Source organism: Thermothelomyces heterothallicus (assembly GCF_042370625.1).
Source record: "Thermothelomyces heterothallicus CBS 202.75 unplaced genomic scaffold P884_scaffold_8, whole genome shotgun sequence".
Lineage (NCBI taxonomy): Eukaryota > Fungi > Ascomycota > Sordariomycetes > Sordariales > Chaetomiaceae > Thermothelomyces > Thermothelomyces heterothallicus.
Genome location: NW_027192569.1, coordinates 1,048,649 through 1,055,906, shown reverse-complemented (window position 1 = coordinate 1,055,906; position 7,258 = coordinate 1,048,649).

Genomic DNA, 7,258 nt, shown 5'->3' with positions numbered 1-7,258 from the left:
GGATCTCTAGCTATAGGGGCTAGGGTATTATAGAGTGTTCCTTATTAAAAGGGTTAGGAATAGCTTTACTAGGTATACTTAGAAGGGTTAAAGACGGTAGATTAACTCTAGCTTTAGTTATAACTATAGTAAGAAGACTTAAAGGAAGGAAGGAAGACTTCTTAGATTAGCTATTTAGGGAGTAAAATTACCTTTAAGGAGGTAACTTAAATAGGAAGGTATAATTAAGGATAGTAACTACTATAACCTCTCTTCTTATTAGTTTAGTAGATATTATAACCTAAAATACCATTTTTTATACCTCTTATATCTAGATATACTAAAAACTCCTTAGGGAGAATGCCTTTAGAATTACTATAGTTAGTAAAGTCTAGAAACTTTACCTTTAATATAGAAGACTAGTATCGTAGCTAAGTAGACATTATAATGGATAGACTTACTAAAGTTATTTAGGTTATATTCCCTTTACTTATAGATAAGGGATTACCTAGACTCTTCTCTAGTTATAATACTACTAAGTATCTAGAGCGCTTTACAAAGGTATATAAGATCTTTAGGGGAGATAATATAGATAAGATCTCCTACTTTAAGTAATAATATATAGATAACCTTTAAGAGATTTTAGATTAGTAGCTAGAGGTAAAGAAGAAGGACTAGGCTACATTCGAGGCTACTATTAAGGAGCGTTAGAAGTAGAATAATTCCTAATAGGAGACTTCTACTCGGGAATTAGAGCGTCTTTTAGATTCCTAGTATATAGATTTGGCTAAGTCTATCTATAACTACCTAAAGTATATCGACGTCTTACTTACTAGGGTGCCTAAGAAGAAGAAGGCGATCTATTAGTTATCTATAGTTTAGAAGGTATAGGATCGATTCCTACCTACTCTCTAGACTAGTCTTTAGGTCTATAAAAAAGGAGATATATAGGTTAATAATATAGAATAGGAGGAGTTCCGTAACTTTATATAGGAGTGCCTATATAAGGGTATTAACGCTAGGTTAGTGTATTATAAACTAGATCCAAAGGGTAGAGAGGTAAAGCTATAGGTAAGCCTACCTATCGAGAAGGGCTTAACGGCTCCCTAGACTTAGGAAAGTTATTTGGTACCCTCTATTTAAAGGGATAATACGTTCGATAAGATTATTAACAGGCTTATAGATATACTATATAAGCTTTAGATCAATAGAGGGAAAGTTAGCTAAAGGGGCTCTAATAGAGCTAGGTATACCTATAACCAGATAAGCGACCTAAGCGATAATAAAGTTAAAGAGATCTAGACCTTCTTATTTACTATATAAGAGTCTTAGCAAAGAAAGAAGAGTAGATATTAGCTAGATCCGACCTTTACAAGTCCTTAAGGGTATTACTATTATAATAACTAGATATACTTTGCCTATAGCTATCCTATCCTTATAGAGGATATCTATAATAGGCTTGTCTACTAGCTCGGTCTTAAGTAGATATTAGGGAAGAGAGATCTAAGTCTCCTTAAGAGCTAGAAAGTTAAAATCCTTAGGGAAGATATAGCTACTATAGCTAATCAAGGAACTTAGTAATATATTATCTATACTTATATATCTCTTTAGCTAGACCTTCCTAACTAGGAGCTATACTAGAGGTTTATAGAGGCTTATTAGAAGGAATGTAGTCAGGAGTACTATCTGGATTTAAACCTTATTATAGATACTACCTTCCTTTAATAAGTAAAAGGCCTATAGCTACTAGAAGTGGTTAGGACGTCTCTTAACCGCCTTACTAACTCTAAATAGTCCTCTTTAGAGTCTATTTATAACTATACTAAGGCTAGAGAAATCAACTTCTAGATAGATTATAAGTAGGGAAGATAGATACTTATCTAGTAAGTAAAGTAGATAGCATCTTAGAAGGATACCCCTAGCTTTTCTATAGATTATAAAGAGTTATCGGCGAGTATGTCCCCTTCTAACTAGATAGGGACGTAGACATTTGGTACTATCGAGTCAGAAATGGATAGTAAAGACGTATCTAATGGTAAAGGGGAGGCTATAACGATAGTCTAGGGAATACCGCCTATAAAGTAGCTTTTTATAGAAATAAAGGACGAACTTATATAGGATACTATCTAACTAAAGGAAGGGAGTAAGTATAAGACTATCCTAATAGTAAAAAGGAATTTAGGAGTATTACTATTAGAAGGGCTACTAAAGTCTAACCCTATTAGCTAAGGGGGTATACTAGCCGCTAAAGGGGTAAGTTAGCCTATAAGTAGGGATACTATCCCTTTAGTTAGATAGAAATAAGCTATTTAGTTTAAGGAGAAAGCGAAATCGAACTAGGAAAATATAGCTAATAATATAGTAATACTAGTTAATAAAGCTCTATAAGCTAAGACCCTTACTATTGATAAGGTACTTAGAGTCTCTCTAACGTTTAGAAATACCCTAATCGCCTTTCTAAAATAAGACTATAAGAATCTATAGGAGGTTATTAAGTATAAGGGCTTGGCTATCCCTTACCTAGATAATCTAATAGTAGCGAAGCTAGTAAGGAACGAGTATCTATAGGAGGTTAGGACTAATCTTAGCTATCTAGATAGATAGAGTAGTAATAAAGGGGAAGAGTCTATAATCACGGTTCTAGTATTTCTAGGGGTTACTAGTAATAACTAGTAGGCGGTAGCTACTAATAGATTCTAGAGTAAATACCTTACTAGATAGCGAGACTAGCTAGACTTAGAGGAGATCGAAACTAGCTTTAAGGTACCGATTTATACGCTTTCGGCTAGCTAGAAGATCTAGATAGGTATACTTATATAGATATATACCCTACTAATACTATACTATAACTTTAAGGACCCTAGGGGTAAGAAGGTACTTGCCCTTATTAATACTAGATCTAAATATAATATAATCACCCTTAGCCTAGCCTAGAAATACCGTCTCCCTATCTAGTCGATAGTAATGATTTTAAGGGGCTTCTACGATAGTAGGCCGTTTACTAGGGAAACTGTCGATATAATTATTCTAGGAGTAATCTTAATCTAGGAGTATTTCTTTATCCTAGATAGGGATATTAGTAGCTATTAAATCTTACTAGGTATACTATTTATCTATAATATAAGTCTGACGTTTAGCTATAATACTAGCCGTCTAGTTATAGTAAATATTATCATTAGAGATAAATTAATTAGGGTATCGGTTATCTTAGATACTATAGCCTATATAACATTTAAAAGAAAACATTAATTCCTAAGGGAGGAGTTTTAGGGCCTAGTAACGACTATTACCGCTACCTTAGCCTTTATTAATATTTAGGATAGTAAAATTCTACTTAGATTTCTTAATAATTAGGCCGGAGAAGCTATTTTTAATATAGTACTAAGGATTTCCTACTTAACTCTTATTAATATACTTACTAAGATTTTAACGTTTTATCTCGCTAGATAGGATACCTTGATATAAGTATACTAGAAAACGGAGACTAAAACGGAGGACATTAGCTATCTAGATAGATAGAGAGGGCTTAGGAAACTTACGTCAGATGTTAGGAAAGGCCTATAAGAAGTATGGACATTTACTATATGAAAATCTATAGCTAGGAAAGGTCATCCTATAGATATAGCCATTAGCGATAGCTTAGTACCTAATGGTAACCCTAATTAGAGGGAACGATACCTAGAAGAAGCTACTAAGAAGATAAAGTTCGAGTTAGAGTAGGATAGCCTTATTATACTATAGTTTTCGGACCTAAAGCCTGGAACTAGGCTAATAGATAAGCGTCTCGAGAAGATTCTTATAGCTATAGATAGTTTTCTATCTGACTAGGAGAAGAAACTCTTCGTATATATCCTATAGAACTAGGAAGTAGCTCTAGTGTAGGATTTTACTAAATATAGACGGATTTACCTTGACATTGTTCCTCCTTAGGTTATCTAGACTATTCCCTATATAGTATAGTAATCAAAGAGTATTCCTATCCTAAAGCCATTAATGCTAAAGATTATTAAACTCCTAAAGTAGAGAATTTAGTATAGGATTATTAAGCCTAGCTATAGGAGTTACCGGAATAACTAGTTCCTAGTGCTTAAGAAGGATAGTAGTCTTAGGTTAATTAATAACGCCTAGAAGGCTAACGCTATAACTATATAGGACGTATTCGTGCTACCGGCTATAGAGGAATTTAGTAAAGACTTTAGGAGTTATAAGATTATCTCCCTCTTAGATCTTTTCTCTAGATATAACTAAGTTAGCCTAGATAAGCGAAGTAGGGACCTTACTATCTTCTAGATGCCTATTAGCCTCTTTAGGATATATACTCTCCCTATAGGCGGAACGAACTTAGTAGCCTAATTTTAAAGAGCAATGACTAGGATCTTCTAGAACTTAATTCTAGATATTTACTATATTTACCTTGATGATATCTATATAAAAGGCCTATAATCGGATTATAGAGGGGAAGAAGTAGCCCCTAGGTTATAGAAGTTTATAATTAAATACCTCTAGAATATAGATATAGTTCTCCTAAATACTAAACTTGCTAGAGCTACTATTATAGTTAGAAAGTCCTAGTAGTGCCGATTATAAGTGGTTTTACTTAGCTACCTCTATATATCCAAAGGGCGTCTTCCTAATAATGCTAAAATTACGAAAATCCTAGAGTAGACTTCTTGTTTAGATTTAAAAGATATCTATACCTTCCTTAGGATCGTTAGCTACTACTAGATCTAGATAGAGCACTTTACTACCATTATATAGCCCCTTTACGACCTGATAAAGAAGAATGCCTATTAGGAATAGGGGCCTGCTTAATAGGAAGCTATAAGAGAACTTTAAAGGCAGATAACTACTGCCCTAGTCCTCGTACTACTTGTTTTCGATAACCCTAGATATAGTTAGATATACCTAATAACCGACGCTAGTCTATTTGGCTAAGGAGGGGTTGTTAAACAAGTTAGCCCTAATAAGAAGAGGTACCTACGCCGTTTTGAAAGTAGGATTTAGTCTAAAGCTAAGAAATGGTATAATCTGATTAAATAGGAGCTTTAGGGACTACTTTTCCTATTAAAACGCTTTAGGCGCTATCTCTTTAGTATTTACTTTATTATAGAAACGGATACTCTTATCCTAGTTTATTAGCTAAATGGTATAACTAGTAATATCCTAGGAGCCTTAATAATATAGTAAATTATATAGATTTAGCTATTTAACTTTGAGGTTAAATATATCCTAGGTTCTAAGAACGTGGTAGCTAATAGCCTTTTGTAGAAGCTTCCTAGTCCCTCTAACAAGAGGGAGAAAGTAAATAAGGAAAACATTAACGATTAGGTTAACGTATAAATCTATACTAATTATATTAATAATCCTCCTAAGCCTATAGACCCGAACCTTAAAGATAGGTACTCCGACTACTCTAGAGCGATTATATAGTACTTAGCTACTCTAGAAGAACCTATAGCTATCTGACTATACTAGTAGTAATATTTATTTAAGAAAGAAGCGTTTAAATACTTTATAGACAAGGGATATCTATTCCTATACCTTATAAATAATAGCTAGAACCCTTGCTATATAGTAGATACCCTAGAGGAAAGAAGAAGAATCTTCTAGTTCTACTATAATAAGATAGGCTATAAGGGTAGAGAAGTAACTTACCAAAGGGTTATTAACTACTATTATTAGAAGGGAATATACACTAATGTAGTAGAGTAGATTTATACCTACCTAGAATATTAGGTATAGGATACCCGAAGATTTAAGGAGGTATATTTATATTTATAACCTTCTCTAATTCCTTTCGTAAAATGGTACCTAGATATCTAATTTATATCCTCTAACTAGAGGGGGAAGCCCTATTTCCTTCTCGAGGCGTATAACGATCTCTTAGGATTTGTAGAAGTAGAGATCCTACCTAATAAGTCGGCTAAAGCGGTTAAGAACTTTATCAACCGAAACATTCTCCTCTACTAGGGACTCCTAGTAGTTATAGTCGTTATTAGGGGATCTAAATTCAAAGGGGAAGTAAAGGCTATTCTAGAAGAGTTAGGAGTAAAACGTATAATCATTTCTCCTTATAATTCTAAAGCTAACGGTATTAGCAAAGTAGGGTATATACCTATTATAGCTACCTTAGCAAAGATAATTATGGGAACTAGAAAGAATTAGTAGTAGCTTCTTCCCTATATCCTATATACTAACTAAACTATCATTCGAAATAGCTATAACTATTTACCCTTTAACCTTATTTATAACTATAACCCTATTAGTCTAATCGAAAATGATATCCTAACCTAGTAAATCCTTTACTAGGACTCCATAACCATCTAACTAGATAGGGAAGATTAATAGGAAGCCTGCTTATAGCTATTAAAGCTCTATACTAAAGTGCTACTAGACGTAGAATTCGACCTAGAAATTGCTACTAAAAAAGTTATAGAAGTAAGATACTAAATGGCTAAACGCTAGAACGAAGCTTATAATCGAAAATTTAGAGCTAAAAACGCCTAAATCAAGGTTAGGGATCTTGTCCTAGTATATAATAATATCTGGCAGATTGATATAAGCTCGTTTCGAAAACTTTAGTACTAGTAGTATAGTCCTTACTACGTTTAGAAGGTTAGGAGCCGAAATACCTACCTCCTAGAGACTCTTAATAATATAATTATAAGGATATTATATACTACGAACTATATTAAGAAGTTCTTTAAGTAGGATAGAGTTTAGCTTAAAGCTAACGGATCTAATGGTTTCCTAGCTAACCGAGGGCCTTAGACTTATAAGATAAGATCTTCGCCGCTAGAAGTACTCGAAGAAATAGTAGTAGAAGAGGAGGTACCTAGATAAGCTAGTTAACTATAGCCAAGTAAACGAATTACTAGATCAAAAGCCTATAAGTAGCAATAGTAATAGTAGGAACTTGTAGTCGAACTAACTAAAGGGAGACTACCTAGATTCTAATGTTTTGGTTAATAGAAAACGCGAAAAATAGGCCCTTAAACTTTACTTCTAATCATTTATTATTACCTAAGCCCCTAAAATTCCCCCCCCTATTATATAAATATCTATTACCTTATTTTACCCCTTAAACATCTACCTTTATCCTATGCCTACCCCGATTATATATAGCCTATTAATTCTTAATACCTCTTCCAAATCCGTCGAAATCCATATACCCTTCTTTTATATAGTAAGCTAGACGTTTTTTAACTAACTGTTTAGGTTAAATTTAGCCTGCCCTAGGAGCCGAGGGTTAGAATCTTAGGAGCTATCATCTACTATA